This window comes from Cupressus sempervirens, chromosome 10 (assembly GCF_028749045.1).
Source record: "Cupressus sempervirens isolate cs-2001-9-10 chromosome 10, ASM2874904v1, whole genome shotgun sequence".
NCBI classification, from domain to species: Eukaryota; Viridiplantae; Streptophyta; class Pinopsida; order Cupressales; family Cupressaceae; genus Cupressus; species Cupressus sempervirens.
Window position 1 is genome coordinate 679,628,126 of NC_143127.1, and position 18,405 is coordinate 679,646,530.

The 18,405-nt window shown below is 34.7% G+C and overlaps 1 pseudogene; it reads left to right on the plus strand.

The window, feature by feature from the left end:
- LOC149535637 (2-succinylbenzoate--CoA ligase, chloroplastic/peroxisomal-like) overlaps positions 1 to 5,784 on the plus strand; it is a 117,326-nt pseudogene extending 111,542 nt beyond the window's left edge.
- Positions 5,785 to 18,405: the final 12,621 nt, after the last annotated feature.

Consider the following 18,405-nt stretch of genomic DNA (forward strand, 5'->3'; position numbering starts at 1 on the left):
GATTTGTGAAAGAAAGTAGTATTTTTGTCCCCTTCCTTCAGCCATTGAATTCTAGATCTTTGTTTCCAAAAAATTTCCTCCTTTTGGAGGATCTCTGTCCACCTCGTTTTGAGTTTCTCCTCTTCTTGAATATTTTCCTCCTAGTTATTCCCTTCTACAATAACCCCTTGGAGTTTTTTTAGCTTTTCTTCTACTTCTCCTTTACTTTTAAAAAGGTCTCCAAATGAACTTTTAGACCATGCTCTTACATTTCTTTGAATATTATCAAGTTTTTGGGTAAGTCTGTACATTGTAGTACCTTCTATTCTTATATTCCACCACTCTTGAATCTTATCTTTGAATTTTGGATGTGACACCCACATTATTTCATATCTAAAAGGTTTCTTTCCCGCTTTCAAGCCATCCTCCCAATGGAATAAAATGGGTGAGTGGTCAGACATCGTTCTGTTGAGATTCTCCAAGTAGGAGTTACCCATGCTATTCCAATTCCCTGACAGTAATAATCTATCCAACCTAACCTGAATGAGATTCTCACCTTTCCTATTATTAGTCCAGGTGTATGGGTTACCCCTCAACTCCACATCCATGAAGTCAAACTTCCTCGTAAATTCACTTAGGCTTTGTAAGCTCTCCTGACATTCTCTGTTGCCTCCCCTTTTCTCTGAATGGTAAAGAGGAGTATTGAAATCACCCATACACATCCATTGCTCCTCCAACATGGTTTGAGATATCCTTATCAAATTTTCATACATTTCCTTCCTCCCTAATCTGCTATTAGGTGCATAGATATTAATCAATTTCCAACTATGACTATTCGATTGGAAATGAATAATTAAAAAGTTTTTTCCCCTCTAGATCTCATAGCCCTTCAATGAGTTTAGACTCCACATGGTAGAAATTCCCCCTGAAGCTCAATCTGAATCACTATGTAAATAACCTACCCCAGGCCAGATATAGCTAGCAATTTTATCAAAATTTGAGCTAGACATTTTTGTCTCTTGAATTAACACATAGTCTATTTTTTCCTGAGATATTAATTTCTTAAGAGCATATTGCTTCTGGGATTTATTCAATCCCCTTATATTCCATGAAAGGAGTTTCATTTCTTACCTTTTGTTACTGTCTCCAGTGTAAGCTATTTGCCACTGGCTACATCTTTAGTAGTTTGCTTTATCTTGGTAACTCTGCTTGATGGTCTTCCTATTGTTCTTGATACTCCAATATCTATTTTCCTCTCCCCCCTTCTCTTCTTCTTTTGCACTTCCCATTCACCATTATCCTCCTCTTGAGGCGAAGAGGGGCTCATCTTGTTATCCATATTATCAATGCTTGCCATTACTCTCGCCGCTATCTCAGCCTGCGAGGCTTTGACCATCCTCATAGGAGTGTAAAATAACTCCCTTAAATCACCTTCCTTATTCTTATGGTCCTCCCCCCCACCCCCCCCACCCCCCATGTTGTTGAGGAGCCCATAATAGAGGGGGTTACCCCTTTCTCCTTAGAAGGGGTTTCAAGCTTGCTCCCCCCAATTTGGATTGTTGTCAAATCCTATAGAGTGTTGGTTCCTTCTATTTCTCCATCTTCCGGACACTCCTCCATGGAACCTCACCAAAGGTGAGCCTAGAAGATCCTCCAAATCTCTTTTGAAATGGTATTCCTCTGGTGCCTTCTCATCTTCCTTAGTATCCTTTCCCCTTGGACTCAAACAGTTATCCTGCGTGGAGGTCATATTGGGCAAGGTCATAGAAGGTTTCGTTACTTTCTTCTTAGTCAGTACTGAACGTTCTCCAATGGTCTCCATAACTATCCCTGGAGAGGTCTCCTTCTATTTATCTTTTTGCATTTTAGCTTTTCAATCCATGATAAGGTGACCAAATTTCCCACATCTTTGGAAAAAAAAGCCTGCATTCTCATATTCTATGGGCTGAACTCTCTCACCCCATTTAGTTTTTAAAGTGACCATAGTAGGTAGTGTTCTGTTCAACGCTACATTCACACAGAATCTAGCATAGACAAGTCTCAATTTTTGCATTGTTACTTTCTCAGTAGTAACAAAATGACCAATAGAGTTCCCCACCCATCTTAATATCCTTTCATCCCAAAATTCTAGAGGGAGGCCAAGTAATCTTACCCATATTGGGGCAAGTTTGTTTAGCTCCAAACTAGCATCAAAGCCCAGATGCCATCTAGTCAGGGCTAGAAAATGCTTCCCAACATACCAAGTCCTAGAAAGAACCGCATTGAGATCTTCTTTTGTGGTAAATCTAAAACAAAAAATACCACTTGGCATGGAAGAAATACTTACAGTTCCTTTGAACTTCCACTTATGGTCTGCCCATTTCCTTACCATCTCGATAGAAGGGCAAAAAGAAACAAATCTACCTACAACACAAAGTTTGAAGTGAGCGTAATCATAGGACCATTTTGTCCATGAGTGGCCATGGGATTCTCTATGTCGGGGCTAGACATCTTGGTACCCACAAGCGTACTCTTCCATCTCGACAAAGAACCCATATCCAACTTTTGCTCACCTCCCTATTGATAGCAAGCAGAACTTCCTCCCCCTAGCTCAGGGATGTCCACTCTCAACCATCCTTCCTCCAAAGCTAACTTGGAAATAATTCCCAACCCATCTACATCAATGGACCCACTGCCAATCAACTAGTCTACATCTCTACACACCACAAGTAGCAGTTGCAGGTCTGAGCATGGTGGCGGATCTAGAGGTTTAGGCCCCTCCATCATTCAAAATTCAAAATTAAAAAAAAAAAGGGGCAGAAAAGTTGCAGAAAAAAAGTTACATGTGCTTAGAATGTTAATGCTTTGTAATTTTTATTTTTTAGGTACAATAGCCATCCGAAAGGGAGTAGCAATCAGTGATGATGCACTCATTGTTCAGTCAAAAGAAAAGATTGCCATTATAGGCTACAACCATAATGAAGTAATCAATCTCTCAAATATTTATACTTAACTTATAATTTGTGTTGTGATATTTCTATTAGGATTTAATTATGTAGTTTTCGATTATTTTTATGGTTAGCATATGAGTTGTGTGTTAGAGCTCTACACTCTACAGTTATTATGCTTCTCACAACACATGTCCCAGTTTAGCAAATCAAAAATTTGTCAATTTAAAAAATAGTATGAAGAGTACAACCACCCTTAAACTTCACATACTAAGGAAACATTAGGCTTGGAAAAAGTAAGTCAACTTTGACTATTTAACACTTTAACCTAGGAATCAAGTCTTAATATGTGATGTTTAAGCCGTCAACTATAGAAAATAATGTAAGAATTATTTTCAAGATGGCTCCAAATTTTAGAATCTAGAAAATTCTCATTTTTTCTTCCTCATATCACATTTGATAGGTTTATCTTCACACTTCTCCACTATGCCACATTGGTGAAATCTCTTCAGTGTTGGCCATTGTACTGGTAGGAGGATGCCATATCTTTATACCCAAGTTTGAAGAAGCTTTTATTCTATTTGCAATACAAAGATACTTTGTGTCAGTGATGATCACTAAACCAACTATGCTTGCTGATATAGTTACATATTGCATCAATTTGAGGTACACTAATAATTGCTTTTACTTGCATAACTAAATTCTCTTACTAAAAACATAAAAATTAGAATGTTTTATTCAGACCATTCCAAAGTTCAAACTCTCCTGGAAAAACATGGTTTCTTTTGTTTGTAAAAACCTAGTAGAAATAAGAGGTTTTATCAATATGTAGTAAATTCATAGTATGAAGAGATGTAGTCATGGTAATCTTTTGGAAAATGTGGCTATACACAAGTTAGAACCAAACCCAAGTATTGAGCAAAAGGAACATTTTTCGAGCAAAGATTTTCCATGCAACAAAAATTTCAGCTATATTGTCAATAGTAAGATCAAATACTAACCACATATATCACTATAATGTTTGTACTTGAAAAATTTCTTTGTATGTTTATTGCTTTTGTAAAACTATAATGTTTGTAAAGGCTAAAAATGAACTTGCGGGAATAAATCTAATTTGGACACTACTAATTGTCTATCCCTCATGCTTCTGTAATAGAAGAAAGAAAGGAGAATTAACACTATGCTTTTCAAGTATTGAGAAGATACTTAATGGAGCTAGAAGGTTGTCACCACAACTTATCAAGAAAGTCACTAAATTTTTTCCAAGAGCTCAGATCTTTTCGACTTATGGTTAGTTTACAGTCTGCTTTAATAATAGGAAAGGGAGATGACATAATCATTGAAAACTCTCCCATTTAATGAATTTTATTAACCTTTATGTCATGTTATTTTCTTTCATGTAGTTGCATTCATTTACCTATTTCATATTACTTCCTAAGGAGACTAATTCTACTTCTTTTTCTAAACTCTTGTTTGTTATTATTTTAAAAAAGGTATGACAGAGGCTTGTTCCTCAATGAATTTCACTCTTTCCCATGATAAAATCATTCAACAAGGTAGTTTTACCAAAATAAAAGATTATTCCATGGATCCAATCAATCAGAACAATTTTCAAGATCGTCGAATATGAGTTTTTGTGGGAAAGCCTACTCCTCATGTGGAAATACAGATAGAGCATAGTGATGAATGTCTTGAAACTAATAACTTTTACAATATGGGGACTATAATGATAGAGGCTCACATGTGATATTGAAGTATTGGGGCTATAATGATTCAACCATAGCAACATTGAGTGAAAATGGATGGCTAAATACAAGGGATCTTGGATGGATTGATGAAGAGGGAAAACTATGGCTTCTTGGCTGATCTAGAGATATGATTAAAAGTGGTGGAGAAAATTTTTATCCTTCTGAGGTGAGTGTTTCTTTTCTAACTCAATGCCAAATTATAATAACATCATCTATTGCAAAATTACAGCCATAAAATCATCTTGTTCTATTGTGGCAGTTTATTTTGTTATTGGTCTGGTATGTTCACATCTGCTCAATTACTTTTGGCACTTTTTGGTTCTTTTAAAAGTCTCCCATCTACAAAAACTTAAGTTATTTCAAACAAAATCACTTCAACTTTAGTTGCTAAGCATAATTTTCATTGATGGTCAAGATGATACTCATCTATTTCATATATGCTAGTAAATAATTTTCTACCATCATAGGTAGAGAAAATCCTATTATAGCATCTAAGGATTTTGGCAAATTTCATTATCGAAATCCCAGATCCAAGTTTTATTGAAGTTGTTACTACATGCATCTAGCTAAGGGATGGTTGGGACTAGGAACATCAAAATTTTGCAATGCTGAACAATGTAGCTATGAATGAGCAAAAAAATTGTCGCCAATGCTAATACAATTGTTTTGTAAACAACAAGGACTTTCTTGGTACACCTCTCCTATCAGCCTATTTAAAAATTGTAGATTGTGTTGCTATATTCTTTATAACATAGCCTTATATGTTAGGAAATCTTCAATGGAGACACAATTGACAAAATATTATCCAAAATCAACTGTGTATGTTTTGTAATTAATATTTCATATCATTTTCAAGATTTTTTTATTGGATTTTCTTCCCACACCTTAAAAATGGAAAGAAATGGTTTGTGCTTTGTATAAATAGGTTTAAGTCACCAAGGATTGTTTTCCCATAGAAAGAGCCATTTCCAAGAACCACAACAAGAAAAGTGAAGAGAGATGCATTGAAGAGAGAGATTATTTTGAGACTTCAACCCTATTTGGAATTGACAACAGTTAGAAGCAACTTGTGGAATACAATATTGCTCTTAATTTCTGGCGAACTCTCTTCTATTCATTTTCTTGTGTAATGAATAAAATAGAAGAAAAATTACCCAAATAAATTAGATTGTAAACTTTGCTAATTGAATAGCTAAGTTTGAGGTGATTTAGGGCCCACACAGATTCAAACCAAGGAAGCTTGTATAATATATGTTTTTAGAAAATCATCCTAATTGGAGTGTTTCAAGTTGGATATAGTTGATTTGACTAACTACCAAGAATAGGGGCTAGTAGGTCAATTTTTTTGGGTTAAAATCTTAGTATGCTTGAGCAAGAGAAAAATACGATATAGGCTACAAAAGCACACAGAATAAGTAGTATCATTTGTTGTAGAAGTCAGTCACAAGATCGGTGGAACAAAGCATATATTCATCATGAAAATCATGGCATGGGTTACATCTCCCTGAAGCTTGCCCACATCATCCAACAATCATAGACATTATTCTCTTGTTTCACTCAACCACAAAATTGAAGCCACATAGCATAAATCTATCTCTGGGATCAAGACATAAGAGATGTAACTACCACATACCCAACTCTAGTAAAGAATAGCACATATAAGTTCAACAAACTCCACTTACTTAGGGACTAGTATTAGCATCTTGACCAACTTTTCTCTTGAGCTTATTGCCAATATCAGGTTCACCAAAGGCACCAAAATCACACTTGGATTTTAACTAGGGAATGTATGCCTAAAATGTGAGCACACTTCTATGAGTCATTATATTCAAGATTTCTCAAAAATGAGGTCTCGAATGGTGACTCATAGCTCCCTATTCATGGAATGTAGGTGTTTGTAATGGAGGCCCTCAGTCTGACCTAGTTTGTGCCCATACAAGTACACCACAAAACAAGAGATTCAATGATCTAATATGCATGCAAATGAAAATTTAAAAAAAAAACTAATCTAAATGATAACAATGCAAAACAATGCAAGAAATGAAATCTAATCCATGAAAAGAAATAAAAATGCAGATCTAATATATGAAAGCAAGATCTAAGCTAACATGAAAATCAAAGTATGGATCATGATGATGGAAGCCATGCATGCAAGAGAGAATGAGACAAGAAGATAGAAGTTCTCCACAAAAGCTTTAATATTCAAAACTCCTTCTTCAAAAATCACTCTCCAAACTTGCAACATAACAATAGCATGATAATGGGTGTCTCAAAAATGAGGAGAGGACTCTCCCTTATAAAGAAGATTGGACAATCTAGATTGAGAGGAAAAATATTTAATCAAGGGTGGAGAAATAATGATTCATGTGAACTAAAGATCCACCAATGTGAAAAGTGGAGTGGTTGAGAAGAAAGTGGAGAAAGGATGAAGATAAGTCCCATATTAAGTGTAGATAAAAGATTTATTTAATTTTTTATTTGTTTTAACTCCTTTTTCATCAAAAAGAGATTTAAGTGGGATATTTTATTTAATTAAAAGGGGGCAAGTTCTTTTAATTAAATAGAAAATATTTAATCAAATTAAAAGAGGGGTCTTTTTCTTAATTAATTAAATGTAGATGAATTATTTAATTAAAAGAGAGGTTTCCTTTTAATTAAACGGAGACTTATTTAATTTAATTAAAAGAGAGCAAGTTCTTTTAATTAAATAGGAATTATTTAATTAAATTAAAAGAGAGGTTTTTCTTTTAATTAAATAGGGACTTATTTTATTTAATTAAAAGAGAGCAAGTTCTTTTAATTAAATAGGAAATATTTTATTAAATTAAAAGAGAGGTTTTTCTCTTAATTAATTAAATGTGGATGAACTATTTAATTAAAAGAGAGGTTTTCTTTTAATTAAATGGGGACTTATTTTATTTAATTAAAAGAGAGAAAGTTATTTTAATTAAATAAGACTTAGAATAAAATGATCAACCTTAGAAATAAAACAAATTGAATTTGATCAAGGAAATTGATTAGAATTGATTTAATAAAATATTACACACCATTGATTTAGGAAATTTGATAAATTGATAAATTGAATAATGGGGGCCCATAGTCTAGGCAACCATTTTAGGATGCATACATTTGCCGCTCTTTGACTAATGTGCGATCGATTTGGGATCACAAAACAACCCAGATGTGTGGTTGAATCTGGAACACAATAGGACAAATAATACAAATCAATTTTGACTTGAAAAAGTCAAGGATAAAATTGATAAAACTAAATCAAAGATTGAATTTGATAATTACTGCCTCCTCATGATCGAAATTGAAATGAGATAGAGGAGAAACAAAAAATTGCTAAATTTGATCAAATCAAATAAAAAATAAGGTTATTGATGTAAGATGAAAGATATAAGAATCATAGAACCAAGGTACATCATCAAGAATGAAATATTATGCCCCAAAGGTGATTTAGAAGAAAAGAAGTGGGGAAAACGAAAAATGGAAGATAGAAGTTTGGAAGATATGGAAAAAAATAGAAAGAAGAAAAGAAAATGCCCCAAAATCTATCAACTATTTAAGATGGAAATTTCGATTGAGATCACGAACGAAGATAAGGAAATGAAGATCAAAACGTGACCATAGTTGATTAAAAGTCCACAATAAAGATGAAGGGAGAACCCTCTCAAACTCATAATGCAGCCTAAAAATGAAAACTAACATGAAGCCTAATAATGCAAGCTACATGAAAATGCAAAGGTGTACTTGCAAAAGAGCAACTGTAACATAGGATTTTTTTGTTCATCATTCATTAAAAAATGTAAAAGAATTTATTTTCATCATTGGGCCATTATTAACGGACATCAAAAATCACACAATCATCACTAGTCCTAAGTGCAACTATGAAGATATGATTGTAATTTATATTGGATTGGAAATGTGGAAAGATTCTAACATAAGCATCAAAGACATAAAGGTCAAGATGACTTCGATGTTAGCTTACCCAATTTAATGTAGCAAAACCATGCTCGCATCAAGGCATAGATGCTAGGATGACCATAAGAATGGTTGTGCAAAAATAATCAAGGATGATGCCTCAAATCTCCTAAACGTTTCAAGGGGACAACAAGAGACACTCTAGAGTTTCAAGACCACACTCGTAAGCAAAAAAAAAACAAATAAAAACATGTCCCATGCCCCAAGTCCTCTAGAAATGCATCATGGAGACTTATCAAACAAAGACACTCAACAAAAATCAATAATAGTCAGCACAGAAATAAAAAAAAATCATGACATAAGTCAAGGATTAAGTGTTGCATTTAAAATTTAAGTGTGTTAACTGATACTGAGTTTGGAAGATAAGGATCAAATGCTTGTAGGAAGGGAAGATCACACGATGATACTGGGTAAGATCAAACCAATAAGTGTTGAAAAACACTCAATGTCAAAGGTTGTATTGAAAAATACAATCGGGGTGGTGTTGAAAAACACCATTTGCGAGGTGTCCTAAATACTAACACATCCAAGAGACCAAAGCTAACATAGTTATGCCCCCTAGACAAAGACCAATTCCAAACCAAGGCAACAAGGACAAGTCATGATGGAGAAAGGCTAAATGTCGAGGACATGCGCTAAGAAATAGGGGTGCAAAGGCCTCAAGTAGCGCCCGTTTCCAAGTTTTCACCACTTGAGATTTTTTTATTTTTTATTTTCAGGTTTTTTTATAATTTTATTGTATTTTGCTACCAAGGCGCCTGTTTCTAGGTTTTTACCAAGGCATTTTTTCTATTTTTTTTTTTTTGTTTTTGAATTTTTTGAATTTTTAATTTTTTTGGAATTTTTGGAATATATAACTTTTTTGGAGATACATCAAAGTGCCTATTGCTAAGTTGTCACTAAGAAGATCATTTTTTTCAGGACATTTTTCAATTTTTAGACTTATTTACAATATATCAATTTTTTGGATTTTTGAAGTATATCAAATTTTTATTTTTATTTTTTTCAGCATCAATAAATATATACAAAGATGCCCCTAGTCAGAATGGGCATTATGGATAGAACTTCTTCAAGTGCAAGACATTTATAGGATTAGGGAGCTGCTCTCCTTCTGCTATAGATAGTAAATAAGCACGAGAATCAAAAGTTGTTGTGATAATGTAAGATCCAAGCCAATTAGGTTCAAACTTACCTTTTTGATCTCTATTCTATTGATTCTTATGATTCACACATAGGACAAGATCTCCCACTTGGAACTCTCTAGGGTGAACCTTTTTGTTAAATGCTTTTGACATACGCTTTTGATAGACCCTCATATGGTCAAATGATTCTTGTCATTTCTCATCTAGAAGTTCTAACTCTTGAAGTGTCATGGCACGGTAGTCTTCATCTAAAACTAGACCTTTGAGAGAAACTCTAAGTGAAGGAATCTCAACCTCTAAAGGTAACACTACTTCAACACCATATGTAAGGGAAAATTGAGTAGCCCCAGTAGGAGTACGAATACTCGTTCTATAGGCCCACAAAGCTAGATTTATTTGTAAATACCAATCTCTACCATCCTTATGAATTTTTCTATGCAATATTTTAAGAATGGTTTTGTTTGATGCTTTTGCTTGACCATTTCCTTGCGAGAAATAAATAGAGGACCAATGTTGTTTTATCTTGAACTTCTTATAGAGTTACTTAAGGTCCTTATTTTTAAATTGACCTCCATTATTAGTGATAATCTCATAAGGCACTCCATATCTATAGATAATATGATTCAAAATAAATAGAGAAACTACCTTACCCGAGGCAACAGAAAGTGGGACAGCTTCTACCCATTTAGTGAAATAATCAGTGGCAGTGATAATAAACTTGTGTCTAGATGATGAGTTGGGATGAATTTTCCCAACAAGATCAAAGGCCCAATGCTGAAATGGCCAATGAGAAATAGAAGGAATGAGCTCCCTACTTGGAGTATGTATTAGGTTACCATGTTTTTGACATTTTTCACATGACTTTACAAAAGCTACTACATCAATTTGCATTGTGGGCTAATAGTATCCTACCCTAAGCAATCTTCGAGCCATGGAAAGACCATTAGAATGTCCCCTGCAGATACCCTCATGGATGTCAACTAATGCTTGATTAGATTCATTCTTTTCTAAGCATCTAAGAAGTGTTCCATCTAGACCCTTCCTATACAAATCACCAGAGATAAGGGAATGAAAAGAGGCATTTTGAATAAGGTTTCTATGTTTAGATTGATTGAAGGTTTCAAGTATAATTCCATCATGAATGTATGAGTAAATGGCACCATAACGAGATGACTCATGACCAACAAGGGTATAAATAACATGACTTTCTTGGGAATCATATATAGGGTGATGTAGCTCTTCCACCAGAAATTCAAATCTTGATTCATGTTGCTCTAATTGAATAAGTGAAGCAAGTGTAGCCATAGCATCAACTGCCTTATTTTCTATTTGAGGGATTTTTTGAAATGAGATGAATCTAAACTAGAGTCTTAAGGAATCAACCATTTTCTTGTAAGGTACCAATTTATCATTTTTTGTTAGACAATGTCATTGACTTGGTTGATTATCAGCTATGAATCTCCATAGATGTGTAACTCTGTAATTCTCCATTCTATGGCCATTTTAAGTCCATTTGTTAAAACTTCATATTCAACAATATTGTTTGTACATGGAAATAATAGCTTGTAAGATTTAGGAATTGTGTACCCATTAGGAGAAACAAACACCACACTAGCTCCTAAACCACTTTGCATAAAGGACCCATCAAAGAACATCTTCCATGTTCTTTCAGTCATCTACATGAGGTGCTCATCTAGGAAATCAACTTGAATAGGTGCATCATCTTGTAGTGGGAAATCAGCCAATTGATCTGTTGTGGCTTGTCCTTTGATTTCTTTACGCTCAATGTACTCTATGTCAAACTCTAAAAGGATCATCATCCATTTAGCAAGTCTACCTATGAGGGTAGCCTTACATAGTAAGTACTTGAGTGGATCTACTTTTTCTATGAGGTGTATAGTATGTGCAAGCATATAATGTCATAACTTTTGGGAAGCACACACAACTACAAGGCAAGCTTTTTCAATACTAGTGTAATTAACCTCATATGAAACAAGAGTACAGCTAATGTAATATATTGCTCTTTCTTTACCATGTTCATCAAGTTGAGCTAATAATGCCCCCAAGGCAGATTCTGTTGCTGAAATCTATAGGATAAGTGGTTTCCTTGGGATAGGAGGCATTAAAATAGGAAGATTTACTAGGTATTTCTTGATTTGGTCCATACTCTTTTGACATTCATCATTCCATATACATTTGACTTCTTTATGTAAGTTTTTGTTGAAAGGTTGAGCTCTATCTACCAACTATGAAATAAACCTCCTTATAAATTGAAGACATCCTTGAAGACTCCTCATTTGACTAATGTTTTTATGAGGTGGCATATCCACAATTGCTTGAACCTTTTCAGGATCCACCTCTATCCCTTTTGCTGAAATAATGAATCCTAGTAATTTGCTAGAGGTGACTCCAAATGCAAACTTTTTAGGATTTAACCTTAGTTGAAATTGTTACATACAATCTAGAATGACTTCTAAATCATCTAAGTGTGTATCTCTTTTCTTAGACTTGGCCAAGGTGTCATCCACATAATCTTCCATGTTTTTATGCATCATATCATGAAAAATAGTTGTCATAGCTCGTTGATAGGTAGCTCCTGCATTTTTTAATCCAAAAGGCATAAAATTCCAACAACAGGTACCCCATGCACAAGTAAATGTAGTCTTTTCTTGGTCTTCAGGAGCTATCTTAATTTGATTATATCTAGAAAAACCATCCATTAAGGAATAAATCTCATAACCTGCAGTCATATCCACTATCATGTCTATATTACGAAGTGGAAAATCATCCTTTTGGCATGCTTTATTAACATCTTTAAAATCTATGCAAACTTGAATGGTTTTGTCATGTTTTAAAACTGGTACAATGTTTGATATTCATTCAACATAGGAAATAGCTCTTATGAATTTTGTAGCAAGAAGTTTCTCTAATTCTGCCTTGACTAAGAGAGCTATGTGAGGATGCATTTTTCTCAATTTTTTCTTAACTGGTTTAACACCTAGAGTTATGGATAAGTGATGCATAATAAAATTAGTGTCCAACCCTAGCATATCTGAATAAGTCCATGCAAAATTAATCTTCTTTTGTTGTAAGAATTTAGTATAGCCTTCTTTTTCTTGTGATGATAAAGACTGAGCCAAATGTACCATTTGCGGAGCTTCATCCGTACCCAAATTGACTTCTTGTGTTGGTTCAATAAGTACTGAAGATCTATCTTGAAAATAAGTAGGAAGAGAATCAAGTACCTCATCCTTAGGTGCCTCAGAGAGGTTTTCACCCTTGGATACGTCCTTTCTTTTTACTTTTTTTGGTTCTGACACTACCACATAGTGGTTTTCACCATCAGAACTCCTTTTCTTTTTCTTTTCTTTTCTCTTTATTTTGTGACTAAGGTACTTGATATCTGGCTCTATCATACTAGCAGCTGGTTCACTAGTGGAAGAGACTACAGGTTCAATGGCATTCAAATAACAGGCCATTTTATAGTCATTTTGAAATGTTAAGATTTCAAGTTCTTGGTTGCATTGGGACCAATCAATTAGGTCATGATGAATAAGGGATAAATTAATGATAGGTTCAAGATTGTGAATATGGATGATATCTCTCATGATTGAAGATTCAAGGTGTATCAAGTAACTTTCTAAACTACCCAAATCAAGATTCATCCTCAAAAGTAAAGAATCATCCACTAAGGCAACATGTGAGTTCAAATCCTCTAGTCCTACATGTGACTCATTAAATAACTCAAGTTGAGAACTATATGTATGAACAACATCAACATCCATATCAACTGTGGAAGATTCTAAGAAAGAATCCCATTCATACTCATTAGAATCTGTTTCAAAATCTCGACTAGGATGCTTACACAATGAATGCTTGGGATGTCTAGATGTGGAAGCTTCAATACTATCAAGAGTCACACTTTCTTGTTCTAAATTGGCAACTGTCTCATGAGATACTAGATTATCTAAATCTCCCCAAAGGAGATTAGTAGAAGGGACCCAATCTTCACACATATCTTGTTGGTTTTCTTAATTAGGTATGTATTCTTGCTCTTCTTCACTATCTGACTTATCAAGGATAGAAGCAACATTCTTATTGTGATCCACATACCCTAGGCTAACTGACTTCTTAGAATTGCATCCAAAAAGTTGATGATCAAGGGGTTCAGTTCTAGCATCCAATCTATTACTAAGAGGACCATGTCAAGGATAACCCATTTTCTTAACAAAAGAATACCCTCTTCCATAATTATTAGGTGAAGGAGTGAAATCTTCATTGTGCATATACTTCTCTTCTCTATAAATGCAATTTTTAACAACCACACCTTATTTCTCATCTTGAATAGGCACTGATGACTATACAAATGTGTCAAATAATGTCATAGCTGAAGAGGAAGGTTTCATCTCTTATGAAGGTTTACCATAAGACCTAGGTGAAACTAGTAATGGAGCGAGGGAGTTAAGTTGATATCCCCCCATGCCAAGGTCTATGGACTTAAACTTGTTCTTGCAATCAGCTAAAACTGCATTAAAATCATTTTCTTGTCTATTAAGGAGAACATGAGCACTTGCTGAAATTGAGTTGATAGACAAAGTGTTATCCCCAGGATTACATATCTTTGTTCCATTGTAAGGAAACTTAACACACTGATGATAAGTAGATGGTACTGCTTGCATATCATGAATCCATGGTCTACCAAGCAGAATTTTGTATGTGAGGGGTCCAACATCAACTATTTGGAATAAAACATCTTTTTCCACAGGGCCAATCCTAACAGGAAGGACATCCAACCCCTTTGAACTTCTCTCTGCCTCATCATAAGCTTTGATAGTAATCTTTCTTTTGCTATCAATAACATTTTCAGAATAACCCAATGTCTTTAAAAGACTCAAAGAACAAATATTAAGCCCAACACCCCCATCTATCAACACACACCTAACACAGGTCCTATGTATCATAACCTCAATATGAAGGGCAAGATTTTGTGGATGGCTCAAAGATTTATCATCTTCCTCTGAAAAGGAAAGATAATGAGGGCTTGCAATATGATTAACCATGTTTTGGAATTGATCAACGTCTAAATTATTGGGGATGTTTTCCATTCACAAAGCATCCTCAAGGACCTGCTTGTGTCTTAGAGACAACTCTAAAAGCTCAAAGATTGAAATCTGAGTAGGAGTTCTTTGCAATTGATCAACAAGATTATAATTTGACTTGGGATTAACCACTAGATTTGAAGGAACATTCTTGTATGGCACTTGTTTTGGCTTACTTGGTTGGTTTGAACTAGGTCCTTTGATAACAAGGGGACCTTGACTTCACATAACAACATTGAGACTTTGGGAAGACACTTGCTTAGGAATACTTGACTGGTTTGAATTGGGTCCTCTAATGACAAGGGGACCTTGAGATGACTCTCTAGAGTGAGCACTCTTTAGCAGAAAAATAGGTTTTTTGCCAAAGGTAGGAGAGTTCAAATTTAAATTATAACCATTCAGATCTTTATCTTCCATCATGTTGACACTTTCTTCTACAACCTCAAGCATATTGACAACATTTTCTGCATTTGTTTAAGTATAATTGATTGTAGCCCTACCATTCTTAGGTTGGGAAGGTTCCCCTTTCTCATACTTGGGCAAAGGCTCTTTGAATGTTGTATGATCAGCATTGGTATTTAGTCCATCTATTTTAAGTTTTCCATTCTCAATTAGATCTTGAAAAATATGCTTGAATCTCCCACATTTTTCAATATTGTGTCCAATGCCATTGTGAAGCTTGCAATAAGCTTTCTCATCCCACCACCATGGCTTAACTTTAGGTATGTATAACTTTTCAGCATCATAAGGGTGAACAAGATCACATGCAAGGAGCTTTGTGAATATCTCTTCATATGTCTCACCTAATTGTGTAAAGTTACGTTTCTCTCCTTTAGACCTTTCTTGATATCTTGGTTTGTTACTCTATTGATTAGCACTAGCCAAATGGAGAATAGCTTGATCTTTAGGGTTTGAGGAATCCACAACTCCATCATTGACCACTTGTTTGTTCTTATTCCAATTTATGTTCTTTCATTTATCCTTCTTGTTGTTGTTATTATGACCATTATTGTTATTGTTTCCATTTTTTGTCAAAATACTTTGCTCTCTCAAAACATCCTCAATTCTAAATGCAGCTTCAATCATGGTATCAAAGGATTCAAAAACCATCTTCTTAACTTCATACTTCATCTCAAGAAACATATTACTAATGAGGATTTCAATCTTTTATTTCTTAGGAAAAGTCCTAGAATAATGAGAGCATTGTCATCTCCATCTTTGCAAGAAAGTAACAAAGGGTTCTCCTTGATTTTTCTTTGTGTGACATAAGTCCAATTGTGAGATAGATCGTGAAAGATTATATGAAAAGTGTTAAACAAATCTTTGAATTAACACAGGGAATGTCTTAACGGGAGGAGTTATATTGGTAAACCATTCCGTGGCTTGAGCCTTAAGACTCCTTGGAAATAATCTCATAAGATATGAGTCCTCATGATGAAACTCAAAACTCATAGTATAGAACTGATGCACATGATCATTTGGATCCCCATTTCCATCATATTTATCATATTGGGGGATCTCAACTTTTCTAGGAAAATCTTTCATGTCAACACTCTTATCAAAAGGATTTGGACAAATTGAATCAAATGAAAAAGAACTCGTGGGTGCTGATATTTGCTTCATTTGTTTCTTCAATTCATAAATTTCTTCTTTCATGGAAGGATCATTCTTTTGAATCTTTTTATCCACATCAAGGTTGTAAGGGACCTTAGCACCCTTGTTGATCAAACGTTGAAAGCATGCATCTCTATTTTGGTCCATATATGCTTCCATATGTTGCTAAAAATGTGGATCTTGTGGTATAGCCATGAAATCATAAGAATTATATTCAAATTTGGAGCTACCACCTCCATATTGTGAACCATGATGAGCTTGTTGTGAAGGTTTTCTTGAAACTCTAGGAGATGTTGGTCTCCTATAATAATCATGTCTTGAAGCTTTCCTTCCTCTAGGAGTAGGAGATTGTGAAGATGTTCTTGAATATCTCCCACTTTGTGAAGTCTTGGGAGGGGTAGATGGGGGAGATTTGTTTCCACCACCAATGTGCACATTGTTGAATTGATTGTCAAGTTGTGAAGTCTTGAAAAAGTCTTGTTCTTCTTGACGAGATTTTCTTTCCATCTCAATAATAACTTGCCTTTCTTCCTCTAGGCATTGAAATTTCTCTTCTTTCTTAGCTTTTTCTTCTAGAAGGGCTTTTCTTTCATGATCAATTTCTTTGAGCCTTCCACTTGCATAACCTAGAGGTGTCATGAGCGGTGTACATGGTCTTGATTGTCTAAACCAATTACCAGTAAATGTTGCATTCACGTGAGCACTAGAAGGCTCACCAATTTGATCATCATGTTGGGCTTCCTCTTCTTGATAGGCATAATGTCTTCCTTTCTCATCCCTTTGATGTGCATCCAAATACCTATCCTTAATAAGAGGTGAAGTTGGTCTACTTCCACAAGTGGGATCACCACTCAAAAGGTCAACATTATACTCACTACTTTGATTCTTCTTGTATGGCGATCTTGTAAAACTCATATCCATAGCTGAATGAGGTGATGCTAAGGGTGTACTCAACTAAATAAGATCACCACTAGGGTCACACAAAACTTTTGGAATACACTCAGGTGATTGAATAGACACGGGTTCCTTTCTCTTACATCTTCTATGAGTTTGAACTAAGGGTAATTGTTAAAGACAACTTGAGCTTTCTTTCCTTGATCTACTTGATATCTTGTTGTAACTGGCATGAAAGAAAAGGTACTAATTGATACGATAACCCTAAGAAACATTGGTACCAAAATAGGATAGTAAAAGCACTAACTTGTCCAAAAGAGATGTGATAAGATAGAATTTTGCAATAGGCATAAACCAACACTGCCACAGAGGTGCTCGCAACTTTAGGTGAATACCTTAGCACATATGGACTCAGAGGATGATTTACCCAAATTATAAATAATTGAAATTGATTTATTTATTTATTTATTTAATGAAAGTGAATGGACAAGAGATTACTAAAACTCTCCAAGTGTAATATTAAAGGATCCAAGTGTATATCTTTCTCAACAAGGATGGTTTCTAACTCACCAACTCCAAACAAGGTCTCTTGTGAAATCAATGACTACTAATTCAAAAGGTCAAAGCACAATAACCCAAGGTGCAAAAATGCTTCTAACAATGGGGTAAGTAGCCTAATCCAAATAGGATCAACCTAGAGAGACTAGAAATAATGGGATAACAAATTTATTCGATCGTAAAGTCTCAGCTCAAGAACTCAGATTTTGTTCATTTTAAATATCCAACTAGATGTATCAATAGATTTTCTATCATGAACCAAGTACACAAGATATAAATTAGGGATTTCAAGCAAACAATCTTCAAACAATGAGCAAGGGGCAAAGCAACCTTGCGCATGAACAAGTATAGTGACTTAGTATTTCTACTCCTTGAAGGTTCTACTTGTGTATGTTCTTGACAATGTTTTAGTAGGCACTTAGAATACAACAACACCTTATCAAGTTGTCTACAAGGATAT